The sequence below is a fragment of the Protopterus annectens genome, chromosome 4.part0 (genome assembly GCF_019279795.1).
Source record: "Protopterus annectens isolate FY-2018-M chromosome 4.part0, PAN1.0, whole genome shotgun sequence".
Taxonomy (NCBI): Eukaryota; Metazoa; Chordata; order Ceratodontiformes; family Protopteridae; genus Protopterus; species Protopterus annectens.
This window is the reverse complement of record NC_056733.1, coordinates 632,683,833-632,702,798: the sequence shown is the minus strand read 5'-3', so window position 1 is coordinate 632,702,798 and position 18,966 is coordinate 632,683,833. Positions and strand designations below refer to the sequence as shown.

The window sequence follows — 18,966 nt, the reverse complement described above, 5'->3', positions numbered from 1 at the left end:
TACATCAATAGTTAAGAAAAAAAAACATATTTTCCACATCTTTTACTTTACTGCATTTACTCAAAAAAAGATCCCATGAATCTTTGCATAGATATTCAACCTTTTCTACTTCTTTTTTAATATAATGATCTAGACATTTTGATACAAAATATGTTTTTGATGCACTAGCATTCACTATAGGTCTTAGTGGAGCATCATGAATGAACTCAAACTATGGTAGGTATCATTGGGTCCCATACATATAAATAATCAGTAGTCATTGCCACTTACTTGTCCCTGCCTATTTGGTTGCTGCCGTATAGTTTAGGAGCTGTAATTATATACTTTAAAGTCTCCATTTGTACTAGGTATAACATAAGAACAATGAATTTCAATCATTTATTTATTATTTATTTTTAATTTTATTTATTGGAAAGTTATCATGGAAAGTTCCTAGAGGTTTACAAGTTAATTCTGCATTGCACCAAGATTTATTATCTTAATTTGATTGACTGTCAAGGATGTGAACTCCTAAACTGTTCGTCAAGCATAATCAACGCACTATGGATATGTTAAGCACTGAAATAGTGATTCTGGATAAATTTATTGCACAAGGCTTACTTTATTTGGAATTTAAAATACATCTCAATATTTTCCAAAATGTAGACCGTAAGTGTGATATCATTCTGGATAGAAAATGGAAGTAGTATGAGCAAGACAGTCAGCTCGCCTAAAGAACAAGAAGGGCATATACCAAGCAGACCACAGCAACAACAGCAATACCAAGAACAACCTCTCTAAACATATAATCAAGGGGGCACTCTGAGAAGGAATCTACAGTCATCAATCGGGAGGTGACGTTTTTAGATCTTGATTTAAGAATTAAAATAACTTTCACTGTCCATGTGAATGACATTCAATTATCATTATAGTACAAAAAAATGTTATGTACAAACTATACTGAAGCCTTCTAGTTTGCCCTCCCAAATGGAATGAGTGCAGACCACCAATACTTCAGGCTGTTTGCTTGTGTGCCTCAACTTACAAGAGCAAAGCTTTGGATCGCTGGTGTTAAAGACACAACATAATGTGTAAGTAAGTAAATAAACAAACAATGAATATTGTTGCACTAACTGTACTTAATTCTTAGCATCAATGATAATTTTACATATCTGGGCACACACAGCCTGCCAACATGCATTTGTCTACAATATGATGTCATGAACTCTACTCTATATTAATTCTGTGAGAGGGGTATAACAAGCAAGCACTTTGTAAAGACTGCATCTACAGAGTTCCACTCATAAAATTGTATAATTACAGTTCTTTAATCCTTGTCTCAGTCACATTCAAGTGCTACACAATTTAAGGCTGCAGCAATCCAAGCCAGCTATCAGGTAGTCAACTGCGATATAGCAAACTGTGATATAGCCTTGAACTATAAATCTGTTTCAGAGAAGAGTTAACTCTCTGGGTGGGCAACAACTCCACTGAGATCGCTAGGCCTGTCTAAAAAATTAGGCAGATTACCCACAAAGGAGGTTAAAATATTAGAGGGCAATGCGGCAATAAAACGGAAAAATGATCTCCATACCCTAGCCTTGAAACAGTGGATGTAAATGATTTCCTCCTTGGAATCAATGACACTTGCCCAAGCCTTCCAGACACAGAAGCATGCTTAGGACCTTGGAAGAGGTAGAAATCCAACATTTATGGGATGAGATTTGAGACTTAGAAACCCAGCAATCTTAGAAGATAAAGAGTCTGGGGATCTTTTCACCTCAAAGCTCTGAATCATCCCACCCCAGCACATTACCATGCAAAGACATCATTGTCCATTGATACTCCCAAACTCAGAAAACACATTATCTAAACACTGAACACTTGAGCTGATAAAACTGACAGAGAAGGAATACATTCCAGAGATCACTTATGAAGGTTGCCCATTTTTTGCTACATGGTGCAAAAATACACTTATCAGGTGTCAGTTTCAAGAATGATATACAGAAGCAAAGTCTTTGCCTTTACCCTTTCTTTCTGCAATGAACAGAATTCTCACTACCTTCAAATATCCAACCAACTTTTACATAAAAATACCAAGGAAGGAACTATACTTACATTTCTTCTAACACAACCATGTATTTTCTGAAGGAACATTTTCTAACAGAAACCATAATTAAGACCTCATTATAGACCACAATAAGTCCTTTACAGCTATCCCTGGCCAGGCTATCTCCCCTGAAAGATCAAGGACTGCAACAGGAATGGTGCAGTACCCTTCACAACTGCAAAGAGAAGACTGTACTAGAAGGCTGCCCACAAGCCCTGAAGAATACAGAGGAAAACGTCTAGCAAACTGGAGAAGGAACCCAACTGCACAACAGGGTTGAGACCTTGAAAGAAAATTATCACTATGATGTTATGGACATTCCCAGAGAGAAGGCATCCCAGGCAAAAACCATCACAGCTTCTGTTGATTTGCCTCTTCTTCCTACAATGTCTGCAGCCATAGGAATACAGAAGTTTACAGAACCTTGCAAATTGAAAAGGGTACTACAAACCAGACAAGTTAAGAGAGTGAGTTTTCTAACTTGAGGATGTTTACTAAACACTTGATGCTCCTATTAAAGGTTGCAGCTACAGTTTGTAAAAGTGTGCATATCATTGGTACACATTTAACTTAGGTCCTACTACTGTACTTTACCATGCATTTGGTTAGCAAACCTTGAAATGAGTTTCATCATCATCATCTTCTTCTTTCGGCTGTTCCCGTTACGGGTCGCCACAGCGGATCATCTGTTTCCATTTCTTCCTGTCCTCTGCATCTTGCTCTTTCGCACCAACCGCCTGCATGTCCTCTCTCACCACATCCATAAACCTTATCTTAGGCCTTCCTTTTTTCCTCTTACCTGGCAGCTCCATCCTTAGCATCCTTTTCCCAATATACCCAGCATCCCTCTTCAGCACATGTCCAAACCAATGCAATCTCGCCTCTCTTGCTTCGTCTCCAAACTGTCCAATCTGAGCTGACCCTCTAATATACTGATTCCTAATCCTGCCCATCCTAGTCACACCCAGTGCAAATCTTAACATCTTTAACTCTGCCACATCCAGCTCTGACTCCTGCCTTTTTGTCAATGCCACCGTCTCCAACCCATATAACATAGTTGGTCTCACTACCCTCTTGTAGACCTTCCCTTTCACTCTTACTAGTACCCGTCTGTCACAAATCACTCCTGACACTCTTCTCCACCCATTCCACCTTGCCTGTACTCTCTTCACCTCTCTTCCACACTCAGCATTACTCTGAACTGTTGATCCCAAGTACTTAAACTCATCCACCTTTACCAACTCTACTCCCTGCATCCTCACCATTCCTCTACCCTCCCTCTCATTTACACACACATATTCTGTTTTAGCCCTGCTGACCTTCATTCCTCTCCTCTCTAAAGCATATCTCCACCTCTCCAGGGTCTCCTCAACCTGGTCCCTACTCACTACAGATCACAATATCTTCTGCAAACATCATAGCCCACGGGGCCTCCTGTCTGATCTCATCTGTCAACCTGTCCATCACCACTGCAAATAAGAATGAGTTTATTTATTATAATTAATTAGTTTTCCTCTGTTGCTCTTTAAATGCATTTCTGCTAATATCAGAAGTGTTAATTCCTCTGCTAAAAGGAAAGTTTTCAAGAGTGGTTTAAAAAGAGTGAAGCCATACAATCGTCATTTTATTTTACTTCTGTGTGCCACAAAAAAAAATTGGTGCAATAACCTTTTCAGCTATTTCTTGGGGCATAAAGCAAATACCAGTTATAACACTTGTACATAAACAGAAAATAAATAATATCAGGTAAACCATAACTATGTATATGAAATGGAGAAAATACACTCAGTATTAACATATACAGTAAGGTATTAGGTATTTAATCCAAGTACTTACAGTAAAGTATTAGATATTTAATCCAAGTATGTACAATAAACTCAATATCATAAATTACAATATGATTTTAAGGCATTCTTGTATGGCACTATGCTCCTTTAATCACAGAAGTAAGGTGCAGGCTGGTTTGGTGATCTTTATGAGAGAGTTTTTATGCAATGTAAGATAACACAGCAAGAAGCACTGGTGGATTGGAAAGTAAAACAGATTTCAGAAGACACCCCCCAACAACAGCAATACCTTCACACAATGTACATGGGTTTAATTATGATGCGCCCCACCTGCTTACAGACTTTGTTACACCCATTACTTTATTCTGACAACAAGGGACTTAAGAATGCTGGGTTCAGTGAAGGACAGGACTTGCCCAGCACACAGGCATACCAGATTACAAAAAAATGAACATGCCAATTAGACAGATGGGATTAGTAGATGGTCCAACTGTTCTGCAACCTGAGGAGGATGACTACTTTCATGGCTTCCAGTGATGTCAGTGTGAAATGTTTTGACTACTGGCTCATCTGAAAAGAAACTTTATATAGGTTCATAGGTTCATACCAGGCTATCTGCCCTAGGGCATTTATAAGCCTAGCCAGAGTGTGTTTGGCTTTCGCCACCCATTTTAAATGAATTTTGCTATGCCCTTTTTCAAGGTTAGTATACTGTGCCTCTGTCTAACAGTGACACAGAAGTGATACCCGGGGTAAACCTACTATCTCCCATCCACTCATCAAGATTCCTCTTGAAGACAGTCAATGAGGGACTCTGCCTAACATGGACTGGGATTTTATTCCAGAGTGAAGGGAGCCTCTGGGTTATGAATCTGTCCCTCCAGCATGTCCTATTTATTTCAGTGCTGAGGTTCAAGTCTCTTGAGCGCGTAGCTCGATGGGATTTGGATTTTCTGAGGTGCAGCATGTCCATTAATTCCTGGTTGGACATGGCTTTATACGTCAGGCACAGATCGCCTCTGAGCAGGCGGTATGCCACTGAGTAGAGCTGGAGTTTCTTTAAGCGGGCAGCATATGGCATCTGTTTGAGCCCTTTGATCCTCTTGGTGAGGTACTTTTGGGGTCTTTCCAGTTGCTGCAGGTGTCTGGTAAGGTACATCCCAAAAGGGGCATTGTACTCAATTATGGGCCTGATGAGGGATGAGTAAAGAGGCACGGATGACCTCCCCTGATCTAGATGTGAATCCCTTCATGATTAGGTGGGCTATATAAAATGTTTTTCTAACCACTTTGGCCACGTGGTTGTCAAATGAGAGATTGCTATCAACTTGGGTCCCCAGGTCCCTAATTACTTCTTCCATACTTAATAGATTACCACCTATGTGGTAATTTGTGGGCACTTCGTTTTTGCCAAAGGGGAGGACTATACACTTTTTGGCGTTTAGCTTGAGGCCATGGCTCTGGCACCAGTTGTCTGTTTCTATGAGGTCCTTTTGTAGGATGCTTGTGTCGGCTGGAGAGTCGATTATGGTGCCCAGTTTGCAGTCATCTGCGAACTTGGTCAGCCACAGTCCTTCCGTGTTAGCCTGTACCTCCAAGAAATATATACCGAACAAGAGAGGTCCCAGGACTGAGCCTTGTGGGACACCACTTGTAACTGGTTTGGAGTCTGACATGGCTCCAGCAATTCTAACCATGTGGGTTCTGTCCTTGAGCCAGTTTGTAACACATCTAGTGACATAGGGGTTTATATTTAAACTGGTGAGCTTATCTAGAATGCCCGAGTGGGGTATTGTATCGAAGGCTTTTGCAAGGTCCAGGTAGGCTGTGTGGACCACCTTCCCCTCGTCAATGGCCTTGGTGACTGTTTCAAAGAAATCAACCAGATTTAAGAGGCAGGATCTGCCTTTAACAAAGCCGAACTGGGTAGGATCCAGTGTCTGCAGGTCCTCAATATCTATTTATGAGGTCCATGATGATTCCTTTCCACAGCTTTGCAGACCAAGCTAGTCAGGCTTATGGGGCGATAGTTTCCAGGATCCGTTGAGGCACCACCTTTGTGGAGAGGGACCACTGTTGCTGTACGCCACTCTTTGGGTACATATCCCATAGTAAGGCTGAGATTGAACAGTAGTTTTATGTTTGGGTTTAGTTCTTCTTGGAGTTCATGTAGGATGCAGCCCGGGACACCGTCTGGTCCCATTGATGCTGTGTTTTTTTGATTTGGAGAGGGCGGCTCTTACCTGAGCATCTGAGATGTCGGGGGGCAGCACTCTGCCGGGATAGATATTTGCCCTTTTGGTGGGGAAGGGTGGGGGGAGAAGTTTGCGCTGAACCTGTCAGCTAGGATGTTGGCAATGTCTGTGGGTTCGGTGTATTTTTTTGTCATTTTGGACTAATTCTGAGCATATCTGGGAATTCCCACCCAGGTTCCTAACATAACTAAAGAAAGCCTTGTGATAATCCTTAGTGTCCTGTGCAATTTTTCTCTCGAAGCTGGCCTTAGACGATTTTATGAGTGCCCGTAGTTTTTGCCAATACTGATCAGAGATGCCTTCCCTTTTTGGGATTTTGCTCTATCATGTAGTAGCTTCCTCCTTCTATTGTATAGTTTGTTTATGGCTGGGGTCCACCAGACAGGACGCCTAACTTTGGAAGATTGGGTCTTGGTTTTATTTGGGATTGCATGATCCATGCATTCCTGAAGGTGTTCATAGAATGTGTTTATAAAGGATTCTGCGGTCTGGGCCATATTTTCCACAGGCCCGGGGGCTTTGAAGGATTCCACCTCGGTTTTGAGGAGTGTGAAATTTGCTTTAGAGAAGTTTTTCACTGTGGTTTTCTGGGCAGGGGCTGGGGTCGGGATGTGAATATCTAGTGAGATTAGTTTATGGTCTGATCTTACCAGTGAGGGATACACTTCTGGTCTGGAGCATAGAGTCCCCATGTTGGTGATGATCAGGTCCAGTATGTTTTCCCCACTTGTAGGAGTGGCAACAAGTTGTTCCATATGGCATGCAGGAAGTCAAGATCATTCAGGCAGCAGTGCAGGACTATTCAGCTATCATGTTCTCCCACTTAATCACAGACTCCCAAACTTATTAAACCTTTGAGGCTTCACTATTCCCCCACACACATCTTTAAAGACTGATCTAGCAGAAAGAATTAAACGAGGTCTGCTGAACTTTTATGTAATCCAACAATGTTCGAGGTTTCCTATTAATACCAGGGACAGGGAGACTCATGCAAATTATAAGCACAATGTTTCTGTAGGGGACTAGAGATATAAATTACTATTTTAACTGGAGGGGGAAGCTAGCATGCTAATGCTAATGTTGGTCTGCAAAGAAGTTAGTTCTGTAGGTGGCATATGCAAAACAACATTATAAAGAAATCCCAGGCAGAGCTATATCTGGAAAATATAGCCACTAGAGCATAGGCATTGGGAAGAAATCCAAGCACAGTACTAGTGTTTAAATCCAAATAAAAGACATGCACAGGATTGTCCCATCAGTCTACAGTGGCTCCACTCCAAGGCTCCTAATCAAAGCTAATAAAATTAACTGAATTGCACAGTTTTATCAAGCCATGTATATACGGCCCATATTACATTGGTTAAGTCTGTCTTGGAACAAAAAGAAGCAAGAAAGAAAATCTCAAATACCAGCACTTTCAGGTGCACTGTACTAAGGGCATCCATAACAACTGACAAAAGAAAAACAGCAATGTCCTAGTCCCAACGGCCTGAATTCTGACCTGTACTATGCATCCCCTGCAGGAGTTATTGCAGTCCTTTTAAAAGGATACAATCATCATTTCTCTGTGTTTACTGTGCTCCTCAAGCCAGGAATTTCCAAAGGTGCAGAGCTACTGCCCCATCTCTCTTTTAAAATGCTGACAAAAAAGTATATGCAGGAGTGTTGGCAGACTACATCAACCCCATTATGCCTTTTGTCATTAGCCTAACATACATGCAGACCATCTTAGGACATTCAGGACACACCCACAGTCTTACAGCTATCCTAGAGATGGCATGGGCTATGAGGACAAATTCTGACATTGCGTTCAAATGAATTTATTAGCAATAACATTGTACAATCATGGACGTAATGGGCCTCCTGGTGTCCTTCATTATGGTAGCACATACCCTGCACCCACTGACAAGTAGCTGTAGTTCTGAATGTCTACATTGTCTCCACCTTTTCAGCTACATATAGGAACTAGGTAGGTGCCCTTTACTGCCCACCCTCTTTCTTCCTAAACAGGAAGAATATCCCCAGTGTAATATTTGGTTGGCTTCCCCTATATGGTCATAGCTAATGATCTATTCTTCACTGAAAACTGTGAGATTTTGTCCCAAGGCCTACTACATGACAATCTTAGAGTTTTCAACCATTGTAAGAACTGGAATCTCTTTATGGGTTCTGCCTCAACAAGGGCAGAACTCAGATTTGTGCAGTCAAGGTAGCATCTCAGCAATAAGGTCCTCTTTTTACTAATACACCATTTATCTGGATGGGAAATTGCCCAAGTATCACGAATATTACTTCACCTAAACCCCATGACCTTGACTGAACTGAAACTAAACTAAAACAGGTCCAAAGCTTATCTATGGGCATATGCTACATCTGTCACTTAAGACCAGGGTGACAACAGTCAAAGTGCTCTTATCCCCTATTTTGCTCTATCTTTTTAAACATATAACAGTTTTACTACACAGAGAGGCCTTCAAAGATTAATCAAACTAATCTGCCAATTCTTCGAGGGGAGAGGAGAAAAGGGGTGACCTCTCAAAGCTCCGAACCCCACCTTCAACAGAAGACAGGGGATACCACACTGGGGCTTGTATGAAACAAGCATTCATACTCCCTCAGCTATTTGGATACAACAGGGAAGACCTTCATATTTAGACAGACACAGACTCTTAAAATACTGAGGACAGACACTGCATGTGCAGTTAGATGGTTCAGTAAGCACTTCCCTATCCACCAAGTTCTGATGTCAGAATGATACTACCTTTTTGGCACAAAAAAAAAAAAAAAAAAAAAAAGCTATATACAACATACCTGCCAGCACAAAAATATGGGGTTTGGCTCAGCCCTTGTGGGGTTATTCAGATTTTAAATTTGAGGGCTTTCCCTTACGGCAGAAGAATGGCAAACAAATGGACTAATGTGGCTGGAATGATGCTTTCAGTTAATTCACAACAGCAGGTTTACATGTTCATAGGGGTATACTAGGCTAACGACCACTAGGGCCCTTATAAGCCTAGCTGTGCAACCCAAACCAGTTTGCTTCATTCCAATTCTTCCGGGAAAAGTTGGGGTTGACAAGCACTAAAACACTGAAAACATCTAGAGTGCATTATACAGCATCAATGTCACATTTTCAGGACAGCAGCTCCTCCTTCCTGGAGAAGGCTGAAGGGTATCAAGCACCTCCCATCCTCATTTCCAATAGAGTGCTTCTCACAGTACTCAGAGAGCAAACTGAAATCACACTTACTGTAGTAGCTATCAACACAACTTATAATGCCAATTAATGCATGTAGCTGGACAAATTAGGACATTAAGAAGCCAAGCATATGCACACACACACACACACACACACACACACACAAAGCACGCCTCTCAGCTGTCCAGACTTTAGCAGAATGTTCAGATTTTTGCCAAGTTTGTAAGAGCAATATTTAAAATCTGTTTATTTTTTTTGGCGTCTCATTATTTTTGCCTTTGTCCAGACTTCTTGAACTAAGAGAGATTGAGAGGTATGACACACTTTATATAGCTTTGTGCATGCACGCAAGTTTCAGGACTTCATATCCTTCAGAAAATTCATTCTAATGCAAAATCTGTTATTCTAGCAGCATGTTTATAAAGCGCAGCATTTAAAATCTGTACCCGATTGTGGGCCTTAGACTGCAATGGTGGTGCTGCGGTAGCATTGTCGCCTCACAGTAAGATGTTGTCCTGTTTCATTCTCAGCTAGAGCGTCTTCTGTGTGGAGACATGCGTGAATGGGCGTACCTTCGTTGAAGGTTGTGCGTCAGGGCTGGCAACTCAGCACGTAAAAACCTACTGCCAATCATTAGCGGACCAGAGTTCTGCTGTGGCGACCCCCAACCAGAAAAAGCCGAAAGACACAACAACCCAATTGTGGGCCTTGTCCCCTGTTATTTGTCCAGAATTCTTGCACTAAGAGGCATCCTTGTTGCATACAGAGCACATGCACATACATGAATGTGTAAATCATCAATATATATTACATATAGCTGTACAGCCATGCATGCGTGAGCACACAAAGATTTAACTCAAAGAATTTCTATAGGACAGTTTTGGCTGATTAGGACATACTACACAAATCCTAGCCTTAAATATTTCCTTTAACTGCCTTTCCACTTTTACAGATAAATCTGCACCACCTCAACCTACCTCACTGATTCAACAACAAACAGTAGATTTATTATTTTTTTCAGTGTATATATTTAAACTGCTTTGTTTTTCTTTAAATAGTACTCTGAAATCATGTAAAATTTTATCATAAAAATGTGAAAAGCATTTCTATATATAACTACTACAATATTACACAACTGTTTCAGTGCCTTACATTACACTATACAATGTTTTTGAAGAAGATTTTTATACCCAGGCCACTTCTGAAAAAGGGCCTTGGAAATATGTCAAATGAGTCTATCCCAGTCAACAAAGGAAATAAAAAAAAAAATTCTACGAGCAATAGTGTTTTTTTTTCCTCGAAGAGTATTGGTCTCCTGCATGTACAGTAGAATCTAGTTTTATTAACACAGCTAACCTAACTTTACAGGATTTGGTACAACAAATCCTACTGCACAGCATATGTTTTGGGAGTGTATGCCCATGATCTTATTTATTTTCATTTATTGACCAGGTAAGTCTAACTGGCCTAAAAACTACTTTTCAGCAGTGACTAGGGGAGAAAAACTTCACATAAATTAAATCAATCAAATACAAGCACAGTAGATTTACAAGGAGGTAAAATTAATGTGAAGAACGACTTGTAAATGGAAGCCTATTACTAAAGTAGTAAGACTCCAGTACTGGTAATAATTGGGAAAAAAATTTAATTTTTTTTAAATGATAAATAGTCACACAATATTTATTTACTTTATGTTTCATTGACTGTGTTAGTCTCACTACACTTGTGACCTCTTTTCAGGGGAAACCCCAAGACAGTATTTTGAATACTAAAATAAATTTGGCTGGGGCCATACCTCTCAACCTCTGGACACAAATAAACAAAATCTGGACAAAGCCTGACATGATGGGAGGGGCAAAGACCCCAAAATAGGGAAAGATTTTAAATACTGCTCTTATAAACTTAGAAATTGTTAGAACAGGATTTGTCTTAACAGGCATTTTTCTGAAGGATATGAAGTCTAAAACTCAAGTGTGTCATTATTTAGTGACTTGAATCCACAGATCATTCCAGTGATTTGCCAGAAAATCACAAATTTTAAGATGAACAGACTAAAAATCCAAAGCAAAAATCTGGACAGTTGCAGTATGGCCAGGACATCAGGGAACTTCCTCCTAATCTTTCTGACAGGTGCATTTGGATCTTTACATACCATGTGTTATCCGAAGGACAACACACTTAGGAGTGTAGCGTCCTCCTTACATTACACTGCACTGTCAGTAATCAACGTACCTTGTGTGGGAACAGATGCCACAGTCTTCCACATCAAAGGTGAGCATGCTACCTGCTGCACCACTGATGCTGCTAATATACACATTTTACTGGGGTAAAGAAGTTCAGACAGTTACAAGTACATTACTATTACGGAGGTCATTCTCCCATCTCCTGACTAAATGGACTGATAAATCCCTTGTTTGCTCTATGAAAACCTTTCAGTTAGCCATCCTGTTTCACACTCACCAAGACAGACCCAAGATGAGGATTCTGCAACCAATGGTAATCACAACAGTCTAAGAAGCTTCCTGTTCCTGAAGGTAACTAGGATTGGTGTCTTTTCAAGAGCCAGTTCAATGGCTAATACAGCACAACAAACAGCCTGGTCTCAATGTTCGAGACTTAAATAAGGATTTTGTTTTTCATTTTAATAAGCAAGCTAAATGACTGCTGGTTTCTGCAGTTGCAGAACATACAAATACTACTGCTTTAAATGAAAATGCATAGCCCCAGCACTATGATCCAGTAATGATTACATAACAACTCACTTATTCCGATCACCATTTTGCCTTGATTGTTGTCTAGTAAACTCATTATGTTATTCTAGCAATGTGATGGGAAGAGGTAATTGGTAATATGTTTTTTTAAGGAATCCAACAAGTTGGCCAGTTTTAAAAATTTCCTGCAAAATTACTCGTTAGACATGCTGCGGGAGCAAACGGTCATAACCATGGACATGATTCTGTTGAGCTGAAATACAAGACCTAAAAACGCCCAGATACACACTTCTCAACGGCCTCTGATTTTCAGGGATGTCCCAGAGTCTGACTCAAATTTGAGCTCCAGCCTTCTTAATCCCTTATAAAACTGGTGACCTTTGGAAAAAATGGTGGGTTATACTTGATACATAAATAGTATTAATTACAGATGAAGACTTCTTTTATTTCAGAAAATGTATGTTAATTCAATTCACACTCTCTTATTCTGCCACAATCTCAAGTTAACAGTAGTAATTTATTTTATTTACTTATCTAACATTTGTTAACTGGGGAAAGTCTGACTTGGAACGAAGCCAATTTTCAGCAGAGGCCCAGGGAGAAACACTCCAGATAAATGTCTTTGTAGTGTAATAATGTAAAGTTTTTTTTTTTAATCCTGATTATGTCGGTATTTCTCCAGAATTCTAATGAGGTTTGTCTCTGATTCAGTTGTAAAATATGCCCAGATGTAGTAATGCCTTACTACATTTAATGCTATTGCCTAGCAAAAAGCAATTACTAGAAAATGGAAATCAAAATCTAAACCAACTGCAACTGACTTACTAAACACTGAAAGAAAAGAAAAGAGATGGTAAATTTCACAGAAATAAAACTGAATTTGTGGGAACACTGCATACAGAACAATGTTCAGGAGGAGGACTGAGGTTTTTCAGGAAGTCAGGAATGGAAAAATTTATGAAATGTTTGATTAATTGGCAATTGTTAAAAAGACAAGATATGTATAATGAGTGAAAATAATGAAAATACTATGGTTTATTTTCTACTAATGTACGTACACCCATGTCATTGTTTGAAATGTGAAAATGTAATAAAATGTGTTAAATTCATGGTTATATATAGTAATTTACATTTTTAGGTCATGAATAAAAAAAGCTTCTGCTACAAAAATGTATAATAAATTTAAATTTAACCTTACATAATTTTCCTGCAAAAATAAAAATTTCTCCTGAATAAAATAGCTATATGTAAGTAACCCATGCATATAAAGGTTATCATTAACTCAAAAACAAATTTCAGACGTTAACAAAATCTTCTACAATACTTTCAAACAAAAATAGGTGATAAACATTCCACTCATTCTGAAATGAAAATTCTCCCCCCATTCACTTATTCCACACATTCTACAAAATTAAATTTAGAACAAATTCTCATTACCAGCTAAAAACAGCGAAGCTAGCCAAAAGTTAGTCACCCCTACACATCTACTCTCCTTCTTAAGGTTGCACAGAACTAATTTAGACTTTAAGAGTAATCAATTCATGCTATGAAGAAAAGTGCATTCACAACATTAACGGTTACAAGTCTCAAATTTGCTGCAGTGTAGTGTTAACTGCATACAAACATTAAATGACTGCAGAATTAGTGCACATAAATATCAACACAACAGAAATACACTGCTGAACTTTAGGAACGACAACTGCTATTCATAAAATAACTGTTTTAATTAAATTACCAGAATTCTTCCCCAGTACAAACATTAAGCTGGGAAAATGTATTAAGCTTGCATAGGATTATTTACCAGTTTTCTGGTGTTTGCAAAAGGCACTGTCTTAACATTTTACCTAAAAATTTGCACCTCAGGAGAACAGCACCCTCACCACTGACACACACATATTTCAGCCCAGCCACATTTTATTTACAGTTTGTTAAATGAGCTAGTCTGGGAATCATTTTTCAGCAATGGTTTGGACCAGAACAGCACCCTCACCACTGACACACACATATTTCAGCCCAGCCACATTTTATTTACAGTTTGTTAAATTAGCTAGTCTGGGAATCATTTTTCAGCAATGGTTTGGACCACAAAGCAAGGGGTAACATAGTACCATAATGTAGTGGTTCTCACTGAACGTTATGTCAAAAAGAAGTATAACTATCATAAAAGAAAATAAATACATACATATGACTGTTATTTTAATACAGAATTGGTCATTTAAAACATATAATGTAAAGAAACCATAGATTTTAAAGGAATCAGGAATATTGGTATATTAGACAGACAGGCTTTCATTTGTTTGTGGTGTATAAAAAAGGAGGGCTGAAGTCAGACTATATTTGCTACTGTCAGCCCTTCGGGGGGGTGGATTCACTGCCTGAAGCTGTACTGCTAGGTGAAGTACAGCAGAATAAATAAAAACTGGAAGAAGACACCATAAGAAACATGAGCATTTCTCCTACTTAAGTAGGAGCAACAAGAAAGCAAGCTGCACAGACTCTCAGAGACATAAAACGGACTCTTGTCCTGCTGTTATGGGACTACTTCTGAAAAGGTACTTTAGCTTAACCTGCCTTTTTTTTTTCTTTTATATACTCAATAAAAGCATATTTTTAAGACTGGTGTGCTATGCTACAGAGTTCAATACATATACAGTATATGAATCACACACCCCCAGACAACTTTGTCAATCTGAAACTGACAGCAATTTCAAAGACTGTAGCACCGTGAGTATAGCCAAATCACAAATGATCACAGTTAAGAAAGTTTTCCCTAACCCCCGCAGTGTGATCTCAGTTTGTAGATACATATGGGTGTTGTGAACTGTACACTTGTCCTGTTGGGGAGGGGCATGGTGCTTGGCCCCCATGCAGAAAGCACCATTTTTTTGGTGAAAAGTTGATTGTGTTGTCATTTGGCTGGAATCAATAAAACAATACAAGTGCTACCAACTAATCCCTTTAAACACACACACACTTTTTTTTTTTTTTTTTTTTTTTTTACTGTAGACAAGTTTATGAGGTGGAGTCACCAATCATACAAAGCAGAATGCATACCTCACAACTGTCCAGATTATTTCTGGATGTCCAAATTTTCGCCTTATATTTTTGGTGTTCATCATAAAATTTGTGTTTTTCTGGTAAATCACTAAGGATTAAAGTCACTAAATAATGACAAATGTTTCAGTTTAAGACTTATTCTTCCAAAATACATGCTAACACAAATCATGCTACTCTAACAACTTTCTAAGTTCATAAGATCAATACTTAACATTTGTCCCCATTACTGTAGGTTTTGTCCAGATTTCTTGCTCTACAAGGTTGAGACGTAAGCAGGGAAGTCAAATATAATTATCAAACACAAAGAGCAGTATATGCCAGCAAAATGTCTTGCACAATTTCAAAAAGCAGACCAAATTTAACAGTTCAGACTGCATAAATGAAGTACACAAAGACTGCGCATATTCAAAGTTTAAATCGACAAAATGTTTGACTGCACCATCAGCTTACTCGTCAACCTGTCAACTCAAGAATCAAGAGAAAATCCTAAATCGAAGACGCATGTTAAACATCAGTATTATTCAATTAGAACGTGGGCAGATAATTTGGGCTAGTATGCAATTATTTAAGCGAAAAAAGACGTAATGCCAAGGCTAGGACTGTTTGCTTACTGCAATTACCTCAGATTTACCACAATCACAAAACAGGAAAATGCAAGGAGGAGGAAACAATTAAAACCATGGACAGCAGACTACGATGGCCGTATTTTAGTATTACATGTATAATCTCAAACATTTACCGCTGTATTTCACAGATATGCATGACTTTGTACCGTAATTAACCATTACACCAACGGCTGATTACACTTTTTCACATGGCTTTGACAGTCAGCTGTAGTGTAGAATGTCATTTGATATTATTAACAACGCACATTAACACACTATACAGCAGAATAAATTGTGGATAGATCAATGGGAACATTAAACCCATCAAGCACAACCAGTCTGTTAAAACAATCTCTGTTTAAACCAAATTAGGATGTGGTCAACAAGGAGGCAGATAACATGACAAAACGGGATAAATGTGCAACTTTCTTCCCCCAAAGATACCTCAACTCTCTGCTAAACAGCTTATCTAGCATACGCGGTCACGATTTATTGACACGCCCTACAATAAGTAGAGGATTCATATTTACAAGTGCTAGGCTGTAGTATACCTAATTTCCATGCTAAACCTATCCTCAATACCTACTACTGTCATCAGAAGGCCTGTGCCTTCCTTTAAGCTCAGAAGCAAGATCAGGCCCAGTACGAGGTCTTTGACAGCTCTTTCTCCTTGTTTTTGTGCTGGACTACAGAAATACGTTGTGAAGTGACCAAGGAAACACTTCATTTCCCTTCCCTTACAGAAGCATTTACTACACATTTCTAAGACGGGGAAAGGGACTCTGGTAAAGTGTCACTTACCCTGCTATCGTCCGGTTAGGGGCTTGTCCACTCTGAACCGTAAGGACTCCCGTGCTTTCCTTCCTTCACTTTTTCCCTCACTGCAGTAGGCTCAGCCGAGCCCGAGCGCCTTCAGCACCGTCTCTGGCGGCTGCGTGACGTCACCGCGGAGTCGCCGAGCGGGCGACTTGACAATAGTCCATGTCTTTGTCTCGTAATGTGTCGATGTTTGGTAACGTTTCTGCGGACCCCTCTGGGGTGTTAGGGAAGGGCAGGTTTGTGGATTTTGTTTATATACAAAGTGACAGCAAGCCGAGACTTTATCCAACTGTGGTTTCACTTCCCGATTGTATAGTGAGCCTGAGCTCTGCATCAGATTAACTGGTTAATTTGTCACGTTGACTCCAGTGATATTGTATTTGTAACCAAGTAAAGGCATTAACGTGCACACCCTCCATGCACATGTGTGTGTGTGTGTGTGTGTGTGTATATATATATATATATATATATATATATATATATATATATATATAAGACATGTATGCATAGACACAAACTATTACTCCTTATGTATAGAAGTCTATAAATAGTGGATTTGAGTATTTTTATTTCTTGACAGTTAAAACAAAATAACGTTATATTTTACTTTCTGAACGCATTGCAGACCATAAGTTTAAACATAATTAAACTTGTTGCAAGAAATATTTATTTGGAACAGTATGACAGTTACTGTAATTTGGAGAAAGACTGGATTAAAATAATTTTTATGTAGCTTATTTAAAAGCTTTTTAGATTGAATGATGCACAATCCAGTTTAATCTACTTTGTTTAACTGGTCCGTACTGCTGTTATTTAGAGAAACCAGAACTGCAATCACTGAAAATCATAACATTTGGTCACAAAACGAATTTGACTACAGTTGTCTCTCAGTGTACGTGTGTGTGTGTGTGTGTGTGTGTTCATAGACACACACACTTGAAGAAAACCACAAATGAAAATAAATGTATACGATTAGTTTATGAATCTAAATTTAACAAGACCAAAGATGTAAAGTTTTATTTTAAAATTGTAAAGAAAATATACCTTTAAGTATACCATAAGCCATAGCTCTACCTACCTCTTAGCTCAAAAAATCTGTTCAAAGCCAAAAATAATGGGGAAGGAAGTCCCCAAAACCGGGACAATTTTTATATTGCTTTTATAAACATAAAAAGTTGCTAAAGTAAAAAGCCTTGTGTTACCATGCATTTTCTGAAGGATGTAAAGTCTGAAACTCAAATGCCTGTCATTATTTAGTGAATTCAGTTCTCATTGATTTGCCAAAAAATCCAAAAAGTCGCAAATGTTATGAGGAACTGTCCAAAAATATGAGGCAAAAATCTGGACATTCTCGGAAAATCTAGACAGCTGAGAGAGCCAGTTTTTTTTCTCACTTTGTATTGTAATTCCTGTTTGTATTATACTAACTTACCTTTAGGTTCCCCATAAACTGGTTTAAAGTTGTCTTAGCGTTAAATCATTGTCATATAACTTGCATCTTTTCTTAACCAATGTTTTCATATTATGTCAAATTTGATAAAATTATTTAAACTGCATTTGTTTTTTTTTTTATTTTAAAAAACTGTAAAATGATTGTTCTTAAAATGTTTTGTAATACTTTGGAGGTTTTCTCCCTGGGCCTCTTCTGAAAATAGGCTCCTACCCAGTCAGACTTTCCCAGTAATCAAAAGTCAGTAAATTAAATAAGACTGAAACAGAAAGCACTACAACAGAATTATTTGATATTTTGTAGGACTGAGTACTTAATAAGAAAAGCAAAGTGAAGAGAAAGGACTCATCAAATTGATATGTGAGAAAATAGATACTTTTTATGTAAATAATGTTAGAAGGGCATCACAACAGTTTAGCCATGAAGTTTTTTTTCTTTTGGATATTTGGTTAAGCTTTTACATGCATTGATATGTTCAATAGCCATGCAACTAAAAATTGTCCAATTTATAGATATACGAGTAGTCCATTTCTTAGTAATGTAGAATTACAATAAAAAATAGTGATAAGTACTCTAGGGTAATTTTTAAATAGGTTTGTTGGTGGAATATGTAATATAGCAAATTGCCTGGAGAGTTGGTTGGTTTATATTTTTAATTGCTTTAGGTTGTAACTGACTGTGTATCATATACATGCAACAAATTTACATTGCCAAAAGAGATCAGCATTTGATTCTCCACATGCAGTACAAGAGAATGATGTTGAGGGGAAGAAGAAGACTTTTTTAGCTGGGATCATGTAAGCATTAGAAGTAATAATACATTGGGTATAATGCAACTTTTTAACAAATATAAGTTTCAAGCTAGTAGTGAATATTTGTTTTTGAATATCTTCCTGATGTTAGTAGCGGTCTAGATTTAGCTAATAGGAAAAAAAAGATTTCCTGTGAATACAGTTCAGTATAATTTTATATATTTTGGATATATGTTTATCAG

At 38.5% G+C, this 18,966-nt stretch overlaps 1 protein-coding gene across 8 annotated transcripts in view; it reads right to left on the bottom strand.

The window, feature by feature from the left end:
• Positions 1–16,612, bottom strand: part of CLIP1 (CAP-Gly domain containing linker protein 1) — a 4,646,656-nt gene extending 4,630,044 nt beyond the window's left edge. For all 8 annotated transcript variants that reach the window (XM_044068589.1, XM_044068590.1, XM_044068592.1 and 5 more), the window contains exon 1: positions 16,505–16,612. The gene's annotated coding sequence lies outside the window, so the exon portion shown is untranslated. The remainder of the gene's footprint in view (positions 1–16,504) is intronic.
• Between the last annotated feature and the right edge of the window lie 2,354 nt (positions 16,613–18,966).